Source organism: Ambystoma mexicanum, chromosome 12 (assembly GCF_040938575.1).
Source record: "Ambystoma mexicanum isolate Mex_15411 chromosome 12, UKY_AmexF1_1, whole genome shotgun sequence".
NCBI lineage: Eukaryota > Metazoa > Chordata > Amphibia > Caudata > Ambystomatidae > Ambystoma > Ambystoma mexicanum.
Genome location: NC_090936.1, coordinates 702,295,982 through 702,321,509, shown reverse-complemented (window position 1 = coordinate 702,321,509; position 25,528 = coordinate 702,295,982).

Below are 25,528 nucleotides of genomic sequence, written 5' to 3'. Positions count from 1 at the left end.
TCCTCCTGCGTCTCCTCCGTGCGGCCGGTTGTAGTTGGTGTTCATCTTCTTCTTGAAGTTGGAGTACTTGCAGTGCTATCAGGTCCCCCAGGGCCAACATAGCTAGTCCTGCCGGTAGCATTTCGGAGTGGGTGTGGTTGTGGGAGGAGACTGGGTGTGCAATTTATGTGTTTTCAGGCTGTATGGCCTCCACCTGTGGTGATTCATTCCACCTGTGCAAGCTGCTCTCCCCTTTGGGCGAGCACGTCCCGCACACAACGCTGCAATTCGACGAATGGCATCTTGCTATTACAATCATGTATTTGTACCCGATGGCAGTGTAACATTGGTTGATATGTTCATTCGGCTATGGTCCCATTGTTTCACATACTATCTTTGCAGTCGCGAACAGACTTGTGAAGGGTCAGTGGAACGTAGTACTCGAGTAACGGTGGACCCTCATGCAACACTGTACCGGGGTTCACCGACGGGCGGGGCATCCCATTTGTGAGTGAAGGCAGTTGCCATTTTCACACACAGCCGCACTAGATGGATTAATTTGTGATTTCAAGCGGCCACAGATGCCTTTTCGACGTGATGTTGCAAATGAGGAATTCGAAGGGCGGCGCTTTCGGTTTTCAGCTAGCGGCGAGGAGATGCCCACAGGTCTGACTGCAAATATAACGTTCTATTGTTCAATGTCCTTGGGACAGGGGCCATGGCGAGGATGCAATGATTGATATGAATAGTTTGGGATGCGAAATAGCGAAGTGGCCGATAAGGCCGGACGTTCCCAAATACATGTTACTTCACAACACTGGAATTACGGGCTGGGGCACAGTGGATTTTGCAGGCTGCATAACGCACAGACTCAATGGAAATTTCACATGTTATGTGAGTATGGAAACAGGCGTTTTCATTACGGGATGAGGGAATGATGTATGGATGCATGGACAGATGATTTGATACAGAGTTTGCCATGTACAGGGCTTCTTGGAATCTATCCGCCTCCCCTGCGCTATGTGATGCAGGGCTGCCATAGTGGGACCATCGTCTATCTGGCCTTGTTGAGCCCTCCCTGTCTCGACGCGCCTTCAGACACTTGTGTCTATGCACGTTACCAATCCCATCTGATGGATTCTGTTTTAACAGACGCATGCACAGGTACACTCGTTTGTGATGGTGTTTTCACCTCGATATAGATAGTTATGATTCGCAAGTGGTTTTTGGGTGGTGATGATCCTTTGGAGTGGGCTAGCATGCATATGGCTGTGGATTTGGTGTGATCATTGAAGTGAGTAATTCAAATGTAGTTCTGATGGCCATACTATTCTTTTTCATTTCATTTGGTTGACAGGTATCTCCTCCCCTTTTGCCACTGCCATCTGTATGCCACTCCTGCAGATGGATTTTACTCCCGACACCTGCTGCTTCGTGTTAATCAGTGGAGCAGCATTACGATCTTATGGGACGATCGCCAATGGGCCACATGCCCTTACGCAGTACTAGTGGCTAGGAGCAACATTTCGGCCTTTCAGCTGGACTAGTGCCTCCCTATTGGGACGGCCCTGCGGTTCTAGGCGCTTCCATGTTGCCTTTTCGTACGAGAATGTAGCCCCTGTGTACCATGAAGGAACAGGGCGTCACACAAGAAGTAGCTGGTCATTTATTGCGGATGCAGCCCACAATGGTGAAATGTGTTTTGGAGTTCATGGCCTAATGGCTGTATGGGCTTGGTGAATTTGTTGTGCATTAAATTTCTATTCTGATATGAACCGTGTAGCGTTCTTCTTTGCAAGTGATGTGGCATATTCCTATTTGGGGAGCGATGTATTGTGAGGAGATCTGCATTGGGTTCCAGCTTCGGAGTATAGTTGCGTGGTACTGTGCTGGGCGCGTTTGCCTACGAAGCCCAGTGAGGTCAGGGATAAGGGCTGCCAATATGACTGTTTTGATGATGTCATGCTCAGGGGCGGGGGATTAGCTTTTGTGTAACAGATGCTGGTCAGCCAGTTGGATTGGTGGAATGATGTGATTATCGGAATATTGCTGGTCACAGGTGCCTGTGTTTGCGTGCGTTTCTTGGTGGGAGACTGAGGTCATGTCCATTTGTATGGCTTCTGTATTCGTGCCATCTGTGCCCTGCAGCTCCCATTGGCCCCTCTTGAGATTCATTTGTTCGTTGGCAGGCATGGATGACTAGTACATTTCACTGGTTGCATTGTGTGACTTCATTGCACCCACGGGGAGTTGTACAATGTGGCCAGGGAGCGGTGTACAGGCACTCAGTGGGGCCGTGTACAGTTGGTTCGCGATGCCGTACTTCTCACCATGGCGGAATGGTACTTTCCGCCGTGCTTGATGGCGTTAGGTGCATGTCCGCTAGGGTCAGAATTCGCGTACCGTTGCGCCATGGTGGTAATTACGGCTTGGCATGGCGCGCGCGCGCGTACTTGGTGCAGTTAGCGTTGGCGTTCACTACGGTGTCGCTAATGGCATCGTACTTTGCAGTGACGGGTCATAATCGCACCGAGCGCTATTCGATGGCGGTATTGCATTTCCGCCATCGTTTTTCGATTTCCGCCAGGGTCGTAATGAGGCCCAGTGTGTTTAATTGGGTAAATAAATACAAATCTGATTATTAGATATGGGAAATACATTTCCAAGAATCTGACACACACAAATAGGACTCCTAAAGACCTGATTCAGTCAATCATCAATGACCAAAGGGTCCTAGCCTGTCTGAGTGATATTTTTACGTAGTGTAGCGGCAAATGTTCTAATGTCAGTAATAATATTGGTAAGGTTGTCTGCATAGTTTGGAACAAATGTACACCATTCTGCTCTACTAGCATTGAAAAGGCCTCCTTTTGGGCAACAGATGGTGGCTAGGGCAATATGGTTCTGCAAACTCGTGTTAGTACTGCAAGAGATTATGAGGTGTCATTTGCCATTTGTTCTGACAATAGGGACAATTTAAGACTATTGTAAACAATAAGTCTAAAACCTACTCTTGAAATAATCAACGACTTTAGCAAATGTCTCTCAGTTTGACACTCTCTTATCTCTTAGAAGGGATGGCAATTTAGTAACGTTTGTAATGGCAGGTAGCACATAACTCACATAACAACTCTCATGTCAATGAAATGGTATAACTGGATTCAGTGAAATAAAATCATTTGGCAAAAGAAAAAGATACACCATTTATATTATGTTGCTGTTTGTCGAAAGAGGGTATTCGTAAGTGTTTTTGCCAAAAAATAAGGAAACTTGATTCATTCAGCAAAGAAGGTCTCTCGCAGCAGACACAAATAAAAAAGCTGATCAGGTGAGCGTAAAGTTTGGTAAACCTGAAAACCCTAATTGCGACCATAGTATCAAGAAACTGGTCTGAAATTACTACACATGTCCCCCAGGTTAATGGGGACTGGCACCATGGGAAATCAAGACTCAATGTCAAGCAGAAAATGTGCACAGACCCACCAGTTTGACAAATTCTGGATGTATGTATTTTGCCTGGTACCACGTCGGATAAGCATCAGAGCTCTATGACGTATGACAAAAAGCTCTAAAGACACCAAGAGCTAAAGCAAACAACAAAACCAAGAAATTCTAAAGGTCAATTTTCAAACAATGTGTCAGTCTGTGTCAACTGGACATTTTCTGAATGTAGGATTCCTTGTCTGTTCAAATATTTATTGTGCCTGGTTAGAATGTTCATGAGTTGATATACGGCATACAAACCTTTGACAAAACCTACGGCCAGTGGTTCAGATTTATTCAAAACTTTCCACCCATCACATTTTTCGTTATAGTTTGTCTCCCTGTATGAGAGAGGGTTTGCCCAGACATGGGTCCCTTGCGCGTACTTGGTGCAGTTAGCGTTGGCGTAGGAAACCTAGCTACACATCACTGATGAGGTCCATCAAGCCCAAAACATGTCTGTAGTTGCTTGTGTTTCCATGAGGGGGGACCTGGACTAGCAGTTTGGACTGAACTGCTCCCATTGGTGGCAGTACCTGTCTGATGAGCATATGGCCAGGACCCTTTTGCAATGGCAGTGAGTGGCTAACAAATGGTGATGTGGAAAGTTGCCCAGAGCAGTTCCAGTGGTTCAGATGTATTCAACACCTTCCACCTATAACTTTTTTGGTTCTAGCATACAAAGCTATGAGCAGAATGAACAGCAATTTGGACCATACACAGAGACTTTTTTTGCTCATTGTGCCATTGGACAAACAGACATTCTGCAATGTGTTTCAGTATTTAGAAACATTGGTACATGTCCATCAAAATTAGTATGACAACTGTGAACAAGAATACCCCATTGATGAATGTCCTGCAGGTATAGGCACAACCCATAAGGGTATTTAATAATCTCTCTACCCAGAGCCCTGTGCTAACACTTCCACTAAGACATCCTCCTCCCATCCCTCTTGCATTTCCCTGGGATTCTCCAAGCAGTAAACTGTCTGTTGCTCTGCAGTTTCTATGAATCACATATAGCTCATCTCTGTGTGCTTTTTCAGACAAAGATATGGGCCAATTCAGACTATGTGTCATACCTTACCACAGGTGTGACTCTTTAGGGCTGTTTGATTAGTTGTGGGTGGGACAGGTTTTCTTATACTTGCCCCCCTCCTCCTGAAGGTTTAAGACAATTAATGACAGGGTTCCTTCTCAAGAGTGGTACCAGATCAAGACTAAATCAAAGAATAGGAGGAGCCATTCGGCCATAATCTGTGAGATGATCATCATTGCCCATATTCTCAAGAAGCTCATACTGATTCAATGTATTAATGTTCAATACATGATAGGTTGTTTATAATGTGCCTATATGAAACAATGTTATCTATTTTCCCTTTTCCGCTGGAGCTACTAGGCTGTTGTGTTGTTTTCTGATTTATTAAAAATTAAGTCTGGGTTGACAGCTGTCATATATCTTTGTGATATAGTACTATAAATGATGGTCACTGCGAGACCCTGAAGGATCAACCACTGCATTGTTTAATCTTCAAGTACTTCAATGTAGCATGTCTCTGCATGTTTTTGGATATCCACAGTTGCTTCAACAGAGTCTTAAGCAGTGTCTCAATGTTGAGTTAATTCTCTATTTTCTCCACACGCGTATTTGGTTTGGTGAGGGAGGGAAGGAGGGAGGGAGGGAGGGAGGGATGAGTAAATGCTTCCTGTAAGGAGTCAGCCACTTGAAATAACTGCTACTATATGGATTGAGACAGTGAGCGGACTCTTTCTTTAGATACCCACATTGTTGGGATTCCAGAGAAGCGTGTACCCCAATAAACGTACAGTTATGTAGTTGGGAATGAGAGTGAATCTGGACATGTTGGCCCATCTTCATAATTTTCACATGTTTCACATCAATTATGTCTCGTTCCATTGGGTCTGTTTTGGGCTGATAAAGCTATCTATAAAATAGGACTGCCCTATAAGGGAAAGACAGTTTTCCAGAGCAACATGTATGGTTTTGAACAAATGTGCCTACCCGCAATGCATTGTTTGGTGGCTATGAACTGGAGGTCAAGTTCCAGGTATAGCGATTTGGTGGTGCTGTGGCTTGTGTGGCTCGTTAGCCTATTGTCCTTTTCTGACATTTCTGATAGAAGTGTTTCCAACCATAGCATTGGGTGATGCCTGATATAAGCTAGTAGCCCCATAGTTATGATCCATTGACTTAATATGCTAATAAACATTTGCTCGTTTGACACATCAATATAACATTTTCCTAGTACAAGTTTGCCCTGGATACCCAAAACAGACATCTATGATGCAAATTCGTCCAAACTGGAAAAAGCTAAAAATCCTGCATTTCTTTTACATTTTGCATGGGTTTTTCCATAGGTGAAATTAACATTCATTGAGGACTTGCAGAGCCCAGATCGCTGTATCAATTTGGTTCACATTTATTTCAGGGGTCGCTCAAAGTGGTGCAGATTTGCCTTTTGCATGACATCGCTTATTGCATCATCAATGACATCACAGAATGACATTGCTCATGACATTGCATATGATAACATGGGAAACCACCCAACAGAAAAAAAAATCCTGGTTGATTTCAAGACATATGACAAACATATTCTACAGGTGTATGTGTAGTGCATGCTAACATAGATGTACTACATCAACAGATCTGCTATGGTGGTAAAGTGCCCCCTAACATTTGCCACAGTTCTGACTACTTTGGGTACCTTGTTGGGGCCTATGACATGACCAAAGGACATACCCCAGGCATTGTCAACAATGGCCCTGGGCAGAGGCCCATGGAATTGCAATGTCACATATTCATCAGACATCACTGGTGACATCACATAGGAAAATATGGGAAACTAGGCACAAAAGTAAAAAAAAAAAAAAATCAGTGTGCTCTAGTTTATGTTATTTTTAGATCAAAGGTTTTATCCTTTTGCACCAACTGGTATATTTAATTCAAAGAATAGTCAAATATTTTTCACCATTTTCCAATGTTTTTTATTTTTTACCACAAAAAGGTTTTCAATGTGTTAATTTACTCTGTCAACATGTATTTCACCACTTTTTTCAGTGGCTCATCGGGAGAAATGCTACAATATTAAGATTAGCACCAAACAGCATCAACATCAACATCATGATAGACATAATTTAATATTCCACACAGTATTTGCATCCTAAATGTCTATGGAGTTTTCTACTCACCCTATAGTTGTTCCAAATGTTTAAAGAAGATTGTTCTATTTTTCTCATTCAACCAATGTGTTTTCAATGATTGCCTTTTTTTGCCAGTTTTGTTGAGAATAGTCAGTGCAAGGTACCAAAAAAGAAAAGGTTGATGATGTTATGTTTAAATAATATTTTTGGACTTATTACCAGCAGTTCTCCCAAATGTCAAAAGATGGTAGATTACCATACACAAAGAATCAAAGATAAAGTAAAATACAGAATAAAGTAAAGTTACAAAATATAGTAAAAAAGGGGTATGCAACATTACAGATTCTTACAAGATAATGAGGCCAAGATTTGCCTTCCACATCCTGATGTCTCCAATACAAGGCACAGGTGTAAAGTGGCTCAGACGCCATTTTATTGTGAAAAGGCCATAGCACACAATGACATCACACGTATATGGTTAATGACGTCATCGTGTAGCGTAAGGTGGCCGTTTTGTTTGCAAAGCGGGATCACAAACTTAGTGATGCCGCTAATCATAGATTTGGATTAGTGTTTATGGTGTACAGCGGTTAATCTATTACAGGTTGCTTGTGTCATGCTGAAAAAGTGATCAATAATTTGTAGATACATTTTAGAAGGTGCGTAATACTTACTGGTCATGATGGGAAAATGTGCAACCAATGATCATAATTCTAATATGTTAGGTTATTCCTTAAGGGCATAATATGTTACTGATAAATATCAGTTTTCTATAAGTGTTGAACTTCACACAACATCCATTTGTTCTTCGATTAGAGGGATTTGTTCTCCTAACTCCAATTTATTTAAGACTTACCAAACTCATCTTATGAATTTTTGTGAATTTTTACAAAAAGGATTACAGACGGATGACAAATGGTAATGATATTACACCAAAATGTATCCTCAGCTCTTAAGCATTGGGCCACAAGCTTCCTCTATGTGGGGCCTATTGGTTCCTCATATTATGTATATTTTTGATGGCGCATAATTCCTATCTGAAAAATGCATCATGACCAACTGTACAGTTCAATATCACAGTTTAAACCTGTTTGACACGTCTCCATGATACAAATCCATCTTGCTTCTTTCCAGCGTAAAAGCATTTCTTTGTTTCCTCCCCTGGTAGCTACTTGATGCTTTTGAATCCCAATACTTGCAGTTTCTCTATTTCAGTTTCTAAATGTTCTGTACAAAAATAAATGGCTATTGGATATCTCAGGTGTTTATTCCGGATAGCCTTCAAATGTTCAAAGGGCCTCATCTTTATGGTCCTGATTGTGCTTCCAATGTATAGCTTCTTACATATACACATGATCCGATCGACTACATATTTTATTTAGCAATTGTTGAATTGTCGAAATTGTTTTGTTTTCCATTAGGTAATTATATTCTTTTAGTACCATTCATCATCAGTGGACAGAGTTTACTGTTCCCACATTTGTGATTAACTAACACTGGTTTTTGTTTCAACATGCTACTCAAATCTTTGTAAATAATTGGTTTGAGAAAGCTAGGGCTTATCATATTCTTGATGGTTGGTGCCCGACGGTAACAAATTGTTGGTGAATCATCCACATGTTTGTTCACACTCTCTTCAGTTTGCAGAATATTCCAATTTTTTTTAAGGATCTGTTTGACTGTAGACGCTTCAGAATTGTATGTTGTGATGAATTTGGGTTTGGATGTTTCGGTGGCCACCTTTGGTTTGTCTTTCAATAGAAACTCCCTAGGGATTTTATCTACTTTTGTTACTGCTTGAAGTAATATTCTTGGGTTATATCCTCTATGACAAAACATTTTTAAGGTTTTGTAAATGTTTTCTCGGTGGACTGTTTCAGTGCTACCTTTTCTTTTCAGTCTCAGAATTACCCCATAGGGGATATTGTTAATCACGTTTTTGGGGTGGCTGCTTGATGCCTGTAAAATGCTGTTGCCCACAATTGGTTTTGTGTATAGTTTAGTTTGGATTTTATTTTCTTCCACATATAATTCTAGATCCAAAAAATCTATTTTTGTTGAATTTTCATTCTTAGTTAAAGTTAAATTGCAATTATTTGCATTTAGATATTGCATATCATTTTGCAATTTTGTTGTTTCCCCTTCCCATATTATGAGGATATCATCAATGAAACGTTCCCAAAATGTTATGTTGTCATTAAAGGCTTCATGTCTCCAGGCGTAGTTAATCTCAAAAGAACCAATGAAAAGGTTTGCATACAATGGCAGAGGTTTTGACCCCATTGCGTTTCCTTCGACTTGCCTATAGATCTGTTCATCAAAGAACAAGATATTATTGTTGAATGCAAACTTGAGTATGGATATTATCATATCATTTTGTTATTTGTAAGAGATTGATTTTGTTTTCAATAAGAATTCTGCACTTTCTAAGCCTTTATCATGTTGTATGCTTGTGTATAGGGACAGAACAGGAAGGGTTACAAACCAGTAATTAGTTTCCAACAGTAAAGAATCCAACTGTTGAATAATGTGTTTAGTATCTTGTACAAAACAGGCTATTCCTGATGCTAGAGTTGAATTAAATATACCAGTTGGTGCACAAGGATGACAGCTTTGATCTAAAAGTGTTTTAGCTATGAGGCAGTCAAAATTGCGGTATACGCCTATGCTGACAACTGATGACTAATACAATATTGTGGACTCGCTGTGGGAAAGTCTGTGATTGCAAAATCTCATATAAAAAACAAATGTATGCTATTTTATCTTAAGTTGATTTATACTGTACACCACTGCAATTTCCATGGTCTCCAGGTGCTCTTAGAACTTTGTAAGGGAAAGTGGTATGGTTTGGTTAGTGAGGAAGAGAGGAATAAAACAGGTGTTGTGCTCATCTGTTGGTGTGTGTAGAACCAGGAGTAACTGGAGTCTCTGCGTGTGTGCTTTCTGGAAGTGCGTTGCCTTGTACATTGGATGCTCATTTCCGAATGGCCAGTGTCCAAATAATTGGATGTTGGGTGTGTGGCGACAATGAACAAAGAGACCAAGTGGTGCAATTGTGATTGCTATAGACTTTTATGAATTGAAAACGAAACCTAGCTATCCCTAACTCTAAGTGCATTGCCTAGCTAAATTAAAGAAACTTGGGTGCTCTTTCAGAAAGTGTGAGTCAAAACAAAAATGCACTGTCCGGGTCACAAATGCTCCTGTTCTTTCCCTGTCACTACAACAAAACATCATAAATCCCAGCTACTGCTTGTACTCCAGAAGAATTTCTATATTTTCCTGGATGTAAAGCATCCAAACAACTTTCAGGTTCTTCAAAACAAAAGTTCCACAAATATTCCAGGTTCTTCATAACCCCACAAAAAATAAGCATAGAGTTCTTGTGGGGCTAGGAGAATGACTCCTTCTCCTAGCTGGTTCTGCCATGTCTCTCACATTTTCTAAAAAGATGTTTTGCTCCCTTTTGGAGGTTCTCACAATCTCTCACTTTTTTCCACAATCTTCAGTCCGCCCTACTGGGACGGTGAAGTTGTTTTCTGGAGTCCCTTCCGACTATTCAGCACCACAGTCCTGTGGAACTGGACTGGGAACTATATCAGAAATTAGTTTACAATTTTCTTTCCTTCCATCAGGTTTACTGCCTCAAAGTGTTTTCTATTTACTGGTTGTTTGAAGCTTGAAGAAAATGACAATGTTAACGGGTTTCTTCTTCTTTCTATGCAGAGGCGATGCTACGGGAGGTAGGGGGACTATAGCCCTGGGTCTTTTGGTTGTAGCCCTGGATAGAAGTTCAGGGGCAATAACCATAACCCTGAGTCCCAAATGTCACAACAATAGTGTAACCCTTATCTTTTCCAGACCTAGCAACACCTCTGATTCTGTGGAAGGCAAGATTAAGGTCACAAGCTGGAAAGACCAGACCCATGGCAGGATCTGGTGTTGACCAATCAGCAACAAGTAACACTGGTATTGACATAAGATGATTGGGGTTTGATTTGATTGACCAGCCCAAGATGATTTTGGGGTGTGTACAGTATCTCTCCTCCGACAAGGGTTTTCCCCAGCCACTGAATGTTTGGATAGAGAAGGAGAGCATAAACTATCCCTGGGCCTCCAACCCTTTTAGGCCCCTTTTTCTGTACTTTTCAGGGTCAATAATATAACCCTTGTTTATGGTGTAACAGGAAGTTGGGGTCTCAGGTTCACAGATCCTGTATCTTCTCAACCGATGAGGTCAGTCCAGTCAGTTCATTAACTGTTCACCTTTGTTGCCTTACATTTCATGAAATGACTAAAGAGTTTATTATACTGCTCTTACACTCCCTCCTGGACCTTCATTGACTCTCATTACCTGTATTGGTGTCAGGATGCTTCACTGGGTTGGTATAGGATTTCGAATTATGGTCAATTGCCTTCTCCCACTGTGGTCGGGATTCACTTCTTTGGTTATATACAGCTGGATGTCGGGAAGTGGACCAGAGTCTCAAAATTCCTTAGAACGTTCAGCCACCACCTCTCTGGATACTGTTCAGGTCTGTGTAGGGAGCTGTGTGAACGGATAGGGTTAGTAGTTTCGGCATAGGTGTTGGGGCCCCTGGTCCACCCACTACATGTCATGCCACTGTGACCCAACCTCCGTTCTTCTGTAAGGCCAACTCTCAGCCGACTGGTATGATGCTTTCCCGCGTCTTATGAACAATGCACTTCTGGTCAACATGGGTGTTCTGCCACTCCTTCTCTTATTCACCTTGAATCTCACCCACCAGCCACCAGCTCTCAGTTGTATAGTTTTTGGCATTTTGCCTCTATGCCGGACACCTATTCCCTTGTTCGTTTCTGCTTTTTCTACAGCCAACAACTCATCGTCCTGCGAGACACCCTTGTGCATTCTCTTGAACCACATCCTCTGTGTCTCTTTCTCAAACTTCTCAGGCCTGCCTTCAGCTATTCTCTCAGCTTCAATCTCTCCCTGAGTCTCGATTGTTCTCTCCACCTCAACTGCTTTCTCTGGTTCTCTCTCTGTAGAACTCTCTCCATTCTTCTTCCCGCTACCGTTACGCTTTCATATTTATTTCTGATACCTTGATATAGTACGGTCATCCATGATGTAAGGTTAATTTCATAGATTACAGCATTCTAGGGAGCTTCTTCATCTCAGTACCTAAACTGTAAGGGTAATTCGATGTTTCATTGTAACACATGGTTTTAGACATGAGTTTAGACTCATGATGTCAGCCTACCGGGTTGGAGTTTAAAGGGGTTGTGCTTCCTGAATGGATCCAAATCCCTGGAAAAGGACTCCCTCCCTCTCAAGGAAAATGTACAAGGGGCTGCCTCAGAACTCACAAATAAAGGGGGCCCATGAGCTGCTGGGAAAGCAAAATTCACACAGAATGCGGAAAAGAACTGCATGAAATGCGGTGTCAAAGGTACGTACCTAAAAAAAAAAGCTTTTATAGTCATACAAACTAATTTGCATCAAACCACATTTCAACATTAGGATAGTCCACCAAGTGAGGCTAATTGGTAGAGTCATTCCCCTATAGTGGGACATACATTATCCTAACATGATTGGTTCCTGCGAAACCTTGCCACATCACCATTGACCACCTCTGTGGCATCACAGTCCAACCCACAATCCCGACATCATAGTGCCAAAACATTGAGACATTTGAGATGACCAGTTGATCTTTATTCATCTGCCACAGTCATCTCCATCCGTTTCTCATGGAAATGCAACCGGTCATTGAACCATTAATAAGTTACTGTTCTAATGTTGCATCTTAGGCACTCTTTGAACCTCTCCCCAGGCTGTTATGTACAAAGGGGCAATTTGAGACCACCATAGGACATTTTGAAACTGTCAGTAGACCAGCGTCATAAACTAATATGCCAAATTCGAAAAAAATGATTGTGCATTCAGTGCCTTTCCCCGGCATCAATGGGCTTCGCTGCTGACCTCGAAAGTATCAAAGCCTGTTAATTTCTTACTGTATGATCCTAGGAATGTGTAGTTTGCAATGTGCTGACAGCTACTGAGGCTACTAAGCAAATTAATAAAATGCAAATTTGTTTTAGTGAAAAGCAAGCTCTAAGTCCTGTTTATAGTCCCTCGGTTTAATCTTAACCCCTGTATACTTACCTGTAACCCAAACGTTATCGCCTATATGTAATTTGGTATGGTATGGCATGGTAATGTTTATATAGTGCCCACAGACAGGCAAGTGTTTCAAAGCGCTCAAGGAGGGAAGGAACATGGGGAAACACACCAGTCGCTCAGAGCCCTTGAATTGCTGAGACAATAACGGTCTGCACAGGCATATTAAGTGAATATGACACATTTAACAGTTTAGATACAGCTAATAGGCCTGCCAGCGATTCTGTGTTTTTTTTTTCAAGTGCACATTAAGGGGTTAAGACAAGGGAGAACAGACAGAAAGATCTTCAGGCAGGGCTGTATACAGATCGTGAAAGTGCGGATTGGCAAGGGAGGGGCAAGGGACCAAGTACGCCCTGTCAATAGAGACTGGTGAAGTGCAGAGAGAGAAGCTCTCAAGGTTTTATTATAAGTGCAGTGGGGTGTACGGCATTGCGGCAAGTACAGAAGGACTGGCAGGGATGCCTGGGAGCTGGGAGACTCTGAGGTACACCAGATGGCCAGTCAATAAGCTGTGTGGAAGGAGGGAGAGAAGGCAGAGCAGAGAGCTATGTTAGCAGGGTAGGGTGAGAGAGAAGGAAGAGGATAAGAGGAAGGTCTTGAGGAGTTTCTGGAGCTTGATAATTTCAAGCTGAAGACAGAGGGTGGCAGGGAGGCTGTTCCAGGGGGTGTCACCTGCTGAGGAAATGGATCCCCCTCCAAATCTTTGCTTGGAGAACCGGCTCACTTGCAGAATGTTGGAAGTAGATGAGTGGAGGGCTCGAGAGCAACAGTATTTAGGAAGGCAATGATGGAGTTAGGTAGGGCCCAGGCCCCATAAAGCCTTGTAGACAATGCAGAGGGTATTGAATTTGATCCTTGCAGCCATGGGGCACCAGTGAAGGGATTTCAGCACTGAAGAAATGCAGTCCCTGGGCTTGAGGCCAAGGATAAGTCTTGCAGTTCTGTTCTGGGTGAGTTGCAGAGGGCACAGGTCGTTAGCAGGGAGGTTGAAAAAGAGGTTGTTGCAGTAGTCCAGCCTGGAGAGAGCTAGGGCTCTGGAGACAGTGAGCCTCTGAGGGAAAGTAAGAACAGGTAGAGGGCATCTAAGGAGGTGTAGTTGATAGTTAGACTTTTTTGAAATGTTAGAAATGCGAGAGGAGAAGGAGAGAGTGGAGTTGAATATGACCCCAAGGTGTTTGGGCTGACAGGTGGGGGTAGGAACACTGCCAAGGGAGGCTTGGCAGAGTTAGAGGAAGAAAACAGGACCAGGTGTCCCAGTGTGAACAGTCTCAATTTTACTGACATTGTGACAAAGGTTGTTTGCAGCACATCATGATTGAATAGCGGACAGACATTCAGGTATGAGTGAGGAGGAGGAAGCGGCTGAAGGTAGCCTGAAGGATAGTTGTGCTTCCTCCGCATAACACTGGAAATCAGAGGTGAAAGTGGCAATCACACACGCCAGAGTAGCCATGTAGATGTTGAAGAACTAGGAGCATAGTTCAGAACCCGCGGGAACGCTGCAGGTTGAGAGGGTGATAGTCAAAAGAAAGACTCCAAGTTTGACCTCGGATGCAGTGGGGTGGTTGGGGTGCAGGGCCCTGATGCAAGTGCAGAAGGACTAGCCGGGGTGCCTGGACCTGTGAGACTCTGAGGTATACCAGGTGGCCAGTCTGAAGCTGTGTGGAAAGGTGGGAGATAAGGAAGAGCAGATAGCTAGGTTAGCAGGGTAGGTTGAGAGAGAAGGAAGAGGAGAAGAGGAAGGTCTGGAGGAGTTTCCAGAACTTAAGAATATCAGTCTCAAGACAGACGGTGGCAGGGAGGCTGTTCCATAGTGGGGGCACCTGCTGAGGGAAGGGATATCCTCCAAATCTCTGCTTGGAGAACCAGCTCAGTCACAGAAGGTTGTAGGAAGATGATCAGAGTGCTCGAGAGGAGCAGTATTTAGGAAGGCACAGTTGAAGATAAGTAGTTCCCAAACCCAGAAAGCCTTGTGGACAATGCAGAGGGTCTTGAATTTGATCCATGCAGCCGTGGGGAGCCAGTGAATTGATTTCAGCACCGGAGAGATGTGGTCCCTGGGCTTGAGGCCAAGGATAAGTCTTGCGGTGCTGTTCTGGATGAGTTGCAGCGGGCGTAGGGTGGAAGCAGGGAGGTTGAGGAAGAGGCTGTTTCAGTAGTCCACGCTGGAGAGAACCAGGTCTCTGGAGAGAGCGAGCTGTTGAGGGAAAGTGAGAAAAGGTAGAGTTCTTCTGAGGAGGTGTAGTTGGCAGACTTTTTTGAAATGTCAGAAATGTGAGAGGAGAAGGAGAGAGTGGAGTCGAAGATGACCCCAGGATTTTTGGCCTCGCATGTGGGGGTAGGTGCAGGGCCAAGGGAGGCTGGCCAAAGTGAGAGGAAGAAAGCAGGAGCAGGTGTCCCAATGTGAACAATCTCAATTTTACTGTCATTGAGACAAAGATTGTTTGCAACACACCATGGCTGAATAGTGGACAGACAGTCAGATATGAGTGAGGAGTAGGAGGCGGCTGAGGGCAGCCTGAAAGATAGTTCTGTGTCATCTGCATAACACTGAAAATTTGAGGTGAAAGTGGCAATCACACATGCCAGGGTAGCCATGTAGACATTGAAGACCTAGGGGGATAGGTTAGAACCATGGGAAATGCTGCAGATTGAGAGGGTGATAGTCGAAAGAAAGGCCCCATGTTTGACCTGGTATGAGCAGTCAGAAAGAAAAGAGGTTAACCAAGCCAGAGCCTGACTTGTGATTCCCAAGGTGTCAAAAAGCCATGAGATCAGAATGTTTTTGTTAAGTGTCTCAAAGGTGGAGGAGAGATCAAGGAGAATGAAGACAGAGGGAGTGTTAGTGTCAAGATTTGAGAGTAGGTCTTCACAGGTGTTCAGAAAAGCAGTTTCCGTGCCTCTGGATGCTCTAAAGCCAGACTGATGGTTGTGGAAACAACTGAGTGATTCTGTGTGAAGGTTTAGCTGAGAGAAAGCCAGTTTCCACAGGAGTTAGCCCAGGAAGGGAGTGATAGAGATAGGGCAGTAGTTTGGTGGAATGGAAGGTTCAGCAGAGGGTTTCTTGAGAAGAGTGTGCACAAGGGAGTGCTTGAGAGCAGTTGTAAAACTCCAGTGGAAAAGAAGAGGTTGCAAAGGTTGGCCAAGGCTGGTGTGAGGGTGTCAATGTTGTCCTTCATGGTTTTGGAGGGGCAGGGATCAACTTGCTTTGATGAGACCTTCATAGACCGGACTTGTCTGTTGACCTCATCAGGTGTGACGGGAGAGAGAGAGGAGAGAGTGGAAGTGGAGGTTGGGCCAAGGGAGGCACAGGTTCTGGTGTGTGCTGTGGTGTGGGGGGAAGGGAGAAGAGGATGTCTTGGATTTTTGTGGTGAAGTGTGCTGCTAGGGCTCAGCAGAGGTCATGGGTGGGAGTGACAGAGGCGGAGGCTGCTGCAGGATTGGCCAGTTATTTGCAGACTTTGAAACGTTTGGCCGTGTTGTTTGATGCCGCTGAGATGTGACCTTGAATAAAGACTCTTTTCTTGGAGTGGATGCAGAGTCGATATTGCCTTTGAAGGAGGCTGCAGGCCAGTTTGTCAGCTAGTCCACCAGATGAGTTCCATTTCCGCTCAGCTGCCCTGCACTTGTGTTTAAGGGGAGCCAGGTCAGACTTGTACCAAGAGTTGTACTTTTTTTTTGGTAGGCTTCAGTCAGACCCTCATGACAGGGGCAAGAATATCAAGAGCGTTGTAGAGAGATTAAGGGCAGTGAGGGCTGTGTCAGGGTGGGAGTCAGCTGCAGGAAAACAAGGAGGAGAGTAGATGGAGGCAAAGGCAGCCACTGTTACTTTTTTCATTGGTCTGGTGATCTTGAAACTGAGTGGCTGTGTCAGGTGAGTAGCTGTCGGAGGAGAGGAGAGCTTCAGGTGATTTGATAGAAGAGAGTGGTCAGTCCAAGAGAGAGAGATAGTGAGAGGGATAGAGAGTGGGATGTCAGTGGAGATGAGAGCATCCAATGTACGGCCTGCGGTATGACTGGAGCCAGAGGGTAGAATATAAAGGGAGAGAGTCACATAGGTTGTGGAAAGGTCCAGACAAGTCAGGAGAGTCAAGGTGGATGTTGACATCACCCAACAGGAGGAGTTGGGAGGAGGAGAGCAGAGAAGAGGCCAGGTCGGCCCATTCTGAGAGGAAGAGAGTGAGCTGTCCAGGAGGCAGATAGAAGGTGGCCATGAGGAGAGAATATTTAGGAGACAGTGATAGCCTGCAGCTAGGCACTCGAAAGAGGAGAAGGTCTGAATAAGGATAATAGAAACAGGTATCCATTCAGGGAAGATCAGTGCTACTCCACCACCTGCCTTTGTCAGCATGGGCGCAGAAAGGATTTTGTAGCCTTTCAGGGAGGAGAGTGTCAAAGCTTGTGACAGAGCCATTCTTGAACCACGTTTCAGTGATGGTGAGCACATCAAGATAAATGAGTTCAAGAAGGTTGCAGATAAAAGTTGAGTGTTTAACAGCAGAGTGAGTGTTAAGGGTGGCTATGTGGAGTAGTTTGCCATCCTTAATGTTCCTCCGTGAGGGGGGCGCATGAGACAGTGGTCCCCCCAAATGTGGCAAGACGGTCATAGATAGAGTAGTGGATGGAGGAGGATTGCAGGCCGATAAGGGTACTGGGACAGAAGGGCAAGGCAAGGCCCAGGCATCTGAACAGAGGAGGCTGAAGGTGTAGTGGGGAAGGGGGCCTGTGACGAGGATGAGTAAGGCACAGTGGGCACGTGAGGCTGGCCAGAGGAGGAGGTACAATAGTCACATAATCACTGCATCTGTTTAACGATGGTCGGTTGTGGGAGGTGCATTGCTGTCCCGCTTTCTGGTGTTACTCTCCTCCCTGCTGCTGATATTATCTGCCATACGTATACAACTTCCTCGGGCAGTATTGCAATTTCTCTTTGTTGTCCTTGTATCCTTCTCTGCTAGTAAAGTCAAAAGTGTGACTGAGTCATTACTACACTGTTTTTTTGTCGTGCTGCACACTAGGTGTGTGTCTATGTACTGGATTACTGTGCTCTGTACCTGTAAGTTTCCTAGGTCCATTTGCAATACCCAATTGAAAATACTCAGGGTGCAATGAGATGTACAAAAATGCATTCTTGATCTATTACTGTGACTGGGTAATGAGTCGCAACAGCAGGGATATTGCAAAGAATGGTGGCAGGATTAGGGACCACTGGAAACTCTGCCTCCAAAACATTATTCAATGGGTGTAAGTCCTGAAACATGCCCACAACGACCTTTTCACTCTTTTCCCTGGACACACAGCCATGTTCATGTAGACTATGATGGCATTATTATACGCTGCTGATGTAAAGCTGCAATGGTGGAATATACACCTTCATCTGCTTCTCTGATCATGGGGTCTTGCCTGACCCAGGGCATCAGTGGCCCGGGTTTCAGTTTGATGCAAACTACCCCTACCCCTTTTAAGAGACTAACATCATGGGGACTACTGGTCCATATCTCTTTAGGCACTGTGAGGAGCCAGGAATGAAATGCAGACAAGGTACTATTCTGGCCCTCATATTCTAAAAATCAACTCTAAGGTGAAAAGGGAAAACGTCTTTGGACTTTAGTAGTGTACAACTGTTCAAAAAGGAACATGTGTAAATCCAACACAAAAAAGTTCCATTAGGATAGAGTTTCTGGTTCCAGACGGTGGTTATTTTGCCTAGGATTTCTCTTCACTCTATTTGGTATTCAAGAATATAATTTTCTTAAGTTTCTCTTGAACAACAACAAAATTGGTATATAAAGCAAATTGGCTGTTAGTCTGTATTTTGGTAGTATAGACGGTGTACTCTCCTAACAGTTTTCTCTCCTCTTTAATATGTTTCCACAACCTGTTGCTAGTCCTCATGTAGCCTTATCAGGACTTCCTTAGGTACTGTATATTACACACTGTTCAACTTGATGATGCCTGGTATGCTTTCCTGACAGGGCTTTTCCTATTTGAATACACTTGCAATTTGCATCTGCCTGTATACCCTCATGCCAGAGCTGTTCTCATATGAACACACTTGCATATGCCTGGTATACTCTGCTGCTAGTGCTTCTCATGTGGGATCTGTGCATCACTTCCAAACTTGATAGTGTCTTATATTTGTTCTGCCTTGTATTGAATCGACCTGGTATACTATCCTGCCAGGACTTCTCTTATAGGTGTACTGCGTACACCCACAAAGTGACAGTCTCTCATACTTATTCTGTTCTGCCTCTTTATGGAATATTCACTTGTTCATTATCCCTCATATACTTCATTCACGTTTATTTGTTTTTTTCAGGGTTGCTAATATGCCCCCTTTGACCCCTCATCCTGGGTGAACTCACCAGCTATTGCTGGCATATGCTGGTTCTCCTGCTGCAAGCCTGCGGTGGTCCTTCAATATTTCCCTCCCTCTTATATCCTCTGCTTCTTGGCTTATCTGCCTCTTGTGGCTCCCGCTCATCTGTTCCATGTTTTTCTGGGCTTCAGTGGTGTGGAGGTTGCCTTCCCATACCTGTGAACGCCCCAAAGCCTTTCCTTCTGGCATTCTCGCAGCATACTCCTGTTTGCAGTCCGCTCACCTCTTCCTTGTTGGTGAGCCGGTTGGCTCCATTGACACAGCACTACCCTCACGGTCCCTGGGTCAGCACTGAGAGTAGTAGTGTTCTCCAGCCAGTGTCTGCCTGTCAGCTGATCTGCTGGTTCAAATCTCCCAGCATTAGACATGTTCCTGAAAACAACCAGAGTGCAGCATGAGCTCCTGGCTTCCAGTAATCTTCATTATACAGCTCATTTTATCAGTCATTATGTATTTGTGTTCAGGGCAATCGTAGTCTGTTTTCTGATAACTTGTATGCAAAGTTAAAAGGAAAGTCAGTTATTGAGGCTTGCATGCAGAGTCTGGAAAGGTGTTTTCAGGAGTCTTTGAAAGGCAAGTCAGATTTTAAGGACTTGAAAACAGATCCTGTAAATGTGTTTTCAGTACTTTTCCTAGGTGGGTTATGGGAGGTAGGACAATATGACATTAAGGCAGACTTCACACTAACTCTTAACAAACAAATCACCAAAGAGAACATTATGGCACCACCTCTACCCACTAGAGCCAAAAAATATATAACCCCAATCTCCTGCCACTGCTACTACCAACTATCAATGCTCTTCCCAATGACCTGCATCCTGAGCTCCTGGTAGAAAGCTATAACAATGCTATGAAGAAAGCATTAGATACTATTGCTCCTATGAAACTTCAAAAAAGAAAACAACAAGCACACTTAAATGCCCGGTTCATCCCCCATTTAAAAGAATTAAGACTGCAAAAAAGAAAACTAGAATCTAAATGGTGCCATACCCCATCTGAAGAAAACAAAATGAATCTTAAACTTTTTCCTAATAATTACAAAAAACAAATACTACTCACAAAAAAAAAATCTCTTTAATGAAATAACATGTAATGCAAGTTCCAACACCAGGGAAATATTTGCTATTCTAAGGGAATTGGAATCCCCCGTCCCCTCATCTGACAACATAGCCAAAGACAAACAATGGTGCACTAGCATCCAAAATGCTCTAACAAATAAAATTAAAACACTGTAAACTAAAATCTCCTTAAAAAAAAGACTCTCTAACTCCCAATGAGTCACCACTCTTGACCAGCCCTACTACAACTAACCCACCAGGCCCGACCCATTAAAATTTGCCAAAATCTCCATCCTGGAAACAGAGAGGATTATCACATCCCTCAAACTGTCTAGCTGCAAAGGTGACAGTTGCCCAGCCGAGCTAATTAAGGATGCTGCAAGGGACTTAGCCCCCTTTATAACCAAACTGCGTAATGCATCCTTCTCTAACACCATCCCAAACAACCTAAAAGAATCCTGGGTTCTACCCCTTCTCAAGAAGCAAATCCTAGATCCCGCTATTCCTACCAACTACAGGCCTATCACCACAGTACTGTTCCTTCTCAAGATAATAGATGGAGTAGCATACCTACAAATCCAGCACTATCTTGAATCGAACCAACTCCTAGGTGCCTGCCAATCAGGATTCAGACTGCAGCACAGCACAGAGACAGCATTAATTGATCTCAAAGTACAGCTTGACTAGCTCAATGACAAGGGAAACACTGCCATGCTACTCCTCCTTGACCTGTCAGCAGCCTTTGATCTGGTGGATCACACAGTCCTGTGCAAACATCTGGCATTGGCTGCCCACTTTTCAAATGAGGCCATAGCCGGGATCCAATCATTCTTGGACAACCTCCAATTCTCCACATTGGCATCAGCAAACCCTATCAAAATAGCTTGCGGTGTACCCCAAGGCTCTTGCGTATAACACCAACCCTGTATAATATCTTTACCAAGCCCCTATTTGACAAATTGGACAGACTGGGTGTCACCTTCACAAATTACGCAGATGACACTCAGATCCTCATTCCCCTTTCGGGCAATTTCAAATCTGATACAGCCTTGGTAAACAAAATATACCTCATCATTCAGGCATGGATGGCCACACATGGCCTATGCCTGAATGATGATAAAACTGAAATCCTGCTCAACAGATCCGCTGCCAACCTAAAAATAACTCAGCATTCAATATTGGCAGCAGTATAATCACAGTTGCTAATGCAGTAAAGACACTAGGTTTTCACCTCGGCTCAGCCTTAACACTAAAGAAACAAGTGAACTCACTAGCATCCTCTACTGCCTACACGTGCAAGTTCATTAGGGAAAGTAGAGCTTTCCTTACCCAAGCCAGCTGCATCATCATTGCCAACGCCCTAATACTCTCCAAACTTGACTATTGCAATGCCCTGTATTTGGGAGCCATCAAATACATCACCGACAAACTCCAAACATTGCAAAATAATGCCCTTAGAACTGCCCTTAACCTACCCTCCAGAGAACACATTTCTAACAAAAGAAGAAAACACAAGTGACTCAAAATATGCGACAGAATCTTACTTAAAACAGCATCACTTACCTTTAAATGTCTCAACAATGCAGCCCCGCCCTACCTGGCAGCAAGAATAGTGAGAAAAACATCGACTCACATTGTATCAGCACACGGCAAGGAGAAATGACACCTTTCCCCGGGCATCTCCGGTTCAAATTCATGGCCAAGAAAATGGCTCCCTTCTCTTAGTAAGCTTTGGCAGAGTTCAACACAAGGTCAGGGCAAATGATTCCATTCCCCTGGCATCTCCAATTCAGAATATAGTTCAGGACCAAGATAATGCATGCCTTCTCTGGGTATGCTTTGTCACAGTTCAACCTAAGGCCAAGGGGATGACTCCCTTCTCCTGATGTATTTATCAGAACTCCTGATGGGGTACTAGGAGAATGACTCCCTTCCCCTAGTATGCCTTGATATATTTCAACTTCACTCCCACTTTGCCATTTTGACTGGTTCTCAACAAAGTGCCAGATCTTGTCAGGGTCCCCCTTCTCCCACTATAATGAGGAAGATTTCCTCTGTAAAGTTTTCCCCAGAAAGAAGTCTGTTACTATTGGAATGACCAAGAGGGGCTGCAACGTCAAAGTTGGGGGAAGAGTTGACTATAATACCACTTCTTAGGGTCCACCCATTGCAATTACATTTTTCCAGAACATGCCCTTGCCATGTGATCATTGCTAAAGACCAGTTTTACAGAATCAGAATTGGCAGACAATTCCTTGGTCAGTCTAGTGCACTCCAATATAGAGACGGTATACAAAATAACACAGTCCCTTACCGAGTGCAACCAGTGAAGGCATTTGTTCAATAGGGTGTCCCTTAGTTCTCGGTATGTAACTTTGGGACATCTTGGAGGAACACTGTAGAGCTTCTAAGTCCTTCAGGGCAGGGGTTTGATGCACTACTTAACCTCCCCACTGGGTGCTTGTTGTCCGGGACTCTCGGGGCAAGGTTCACCAATGGTGGCGGCTCAACCCCCAGGGTAGGGATCTTAATTGGCTCTCTTGCTATGTTTGGAATTGGGGGTTGGTCCGCTCTGGTTGTCTCTTCATAGTTGGGACGATTGGGGCTCCAGAGTCAAGGGGAGACAGGGACACAGAAGATATGGCCCTATGTCAACAGCTGGACCCACGACCCCCAGGCCCATCCCCTGGTGGGCCATCTCCACACATCCCCACACCTCCCACCCCCTTGGCCCCTGTCACCCCCTTTATCAGAACCAATAATCGTTTTTTAAAATCGTTTTTTAATGTCAGCCAATTCAGAAAGCAAATGTCTACTGGAGAAGCCTGACATAATGATGGGTGCTGTAGTAGTTGCGACTGGCAGGCATTGAGTTCCTTGGGTAGTGGGCTTAAACGTAGGAAGGAGCTAGCCCCGAGAGTACTGCTGACATGTACTCAGGCCAAGTACTGCAGGGAGGACTGAACTGCTTTCCCTCACAAGATCCATTCAAGCCCAGGTCCATTGGATCCACTACTGAGGGGATGGAAAGAGATGGTCGATAGGCTTCCAAAGGTGTCTCAGCCACAGCCAGTGCCATCAATGGATCTGAGATCAGACAGGTAGTACCAAGGCCGGACTTTGGTAGCAGACCAGGAGGTGAATAGCGTGGAGCCGGCACCAGAGATGAAGCCAAAGGATCACAACCTCCAGTGAGTTTGGCTATGCCCAGAATGATTCTCTCACAGCCATTACCCAGGGTGTCAAGAAGATCAACACTTTCCACGTGATCAAGTCCCCCTCCAGGGGTTAGCAGGTTAACAACAGGCACATGTTAATCTAAAAATAGGCTAGGCTGGGTGGAAGAGGCCAGGGTGTTCAAAAAAGGTCCCAGGGTAATCCCAGGGGATGGTGGGAAAAGCTCCCCTTGAAGGCTGTGGGTACTGAGGATGTCGAATCCTGGCTCCCCATGTGCCCCCCAGGTCACAAATAATGTCAGCAGTCAATTGGGTGAGGGGTCTGTCCACGTTAGAGCCCCCAAAGCGAACTCTGCTTCCCTGGTATTTCCCCAGTGCTTTGCTTGGCAGCTGCCCTCTTTTCTCCAGCCCACTATAAGTTTGTGATTCACTTTTAAGTCCAAGGGGACTTGCAGGTTAGACAAAATCACAGATTTGTTGAGAAAGGGGGGATCCTCCCCTTCTGCAGCTCCAGCCGTTTCTACATAAGACCTCTGGAGCATGTGCATCAGTAGAGCCGGCTAAAGATTCATGGACGCTGATGCTAAGAGAAATGGTTCTTCAGCGTGTTTGATGTCAGACTAAACAATGTCGTGCAGCTTGCAATGCTGCCTTGCTAAGAATGACACATTTTGTTTTATAGGTAATCATGTAACAGGGACTGAGAAGATATAGCTCTAGATGTAAACACAAAGATGTTCATGGAAGAAAATAAATTCAGAGGTGAAAGGTGCGAAATTATTTTGCAATATTTAGTGTGAATGTCATTCATGTAAATGGCTAAGAATTCGGATTGATTTGAGGCTAACACAGTGATTAAAGGAATGACAGACCCCCTCCACCCCCGATCCTAAGGAGATCGAAACTTCTGCAGAGAGGTATTGCCATTCCAGACAACCCTTTCGAAGACAGAGCTAATGCATGGCGGCAAATAAAGCCTAGAGAATCATTCATATTGACAGCAATAGCTAGCTTGGTCATCTGGAGTATACATCTGTACAGGTATCAATTAATACATGGCAAGAAGGTGTATTTTTTGTTGTTATAGAAAATTGCCAACGAATTACTTCCACATCACGATGTAGTCTTTATATATTGCTTCCAGCCTGTAAATGTGTGTATTGCAATTTAATTTAGGATTGCTACTGGCACCGATCTAGAAAATGGTTCACTGCCCTACTTGGACACTTCATTCACGTCTTGAAATGTGTTGAAACTGTCATAAACCTGGCTTGCAGTCCATTTTTGTCATTAAATCTAAGTCTTGCAATGAGCTGGCTACAACCGAATGCCAGTGTCACAGTATATTTAGGCATAGTCATTACAAATGTCATAACTCCAAGAGGCAGACAACTGCACTCTATGAATAAAAGAGTAGCAACGACCGAAAAACAGTTTACAGTGTTTTACTGTTAACTTGAAACCATATGTTCGTTTTACTAAACATAAAGCAAGTGCAAAACGTGCTGACTTCGAAATTCTATTTTTGTTCGAATGTTGGACCTGCATTTGAAGTATGTATTAGGTATTCTGTATTTGGAAAGTTGAATTTTGCTTCAAGAGCAGTAAACTCAATTTATGATTTTGGAATGTTTGTATGTTTTTGCGACAAACACATTGTGCTGTAGTGTTTCACTGTTGTGTACTTTATTTTGATGACTGCAGGGTATTCGTAGGTGCTCAACTAATGGACAATGTTGCTCTATGTTTTGTTTAGCTATTCAAGCGCATATTCTACAGCAGTTACATCCATATAGGCTCATTTGTGTTGCTTTCAGGAAAGAAAAATTGAGCAATAACGTTAGATAGTGTCAACACATTACATTATCGTATACATTCTTAGATTTGGGTCGAGTGAGGATCATGTATTGTTTGTTAGACATTGTGTATCTCACTTGGGAATGCCATAAGCGGTATAAGAAGCCTTTGAAAGCCAAACTATCAACTACACCATATATTGTGAGGCTGTCATGCAATTGGCATAGACCTAAATTGGGCTATCTGATTAAAAAAAGAAACCACTCTGAGTAACTCTGACTTATGACTGAATTACTCCTCAAGGTGAAGTCAAGACTAAATAAGAGTTACT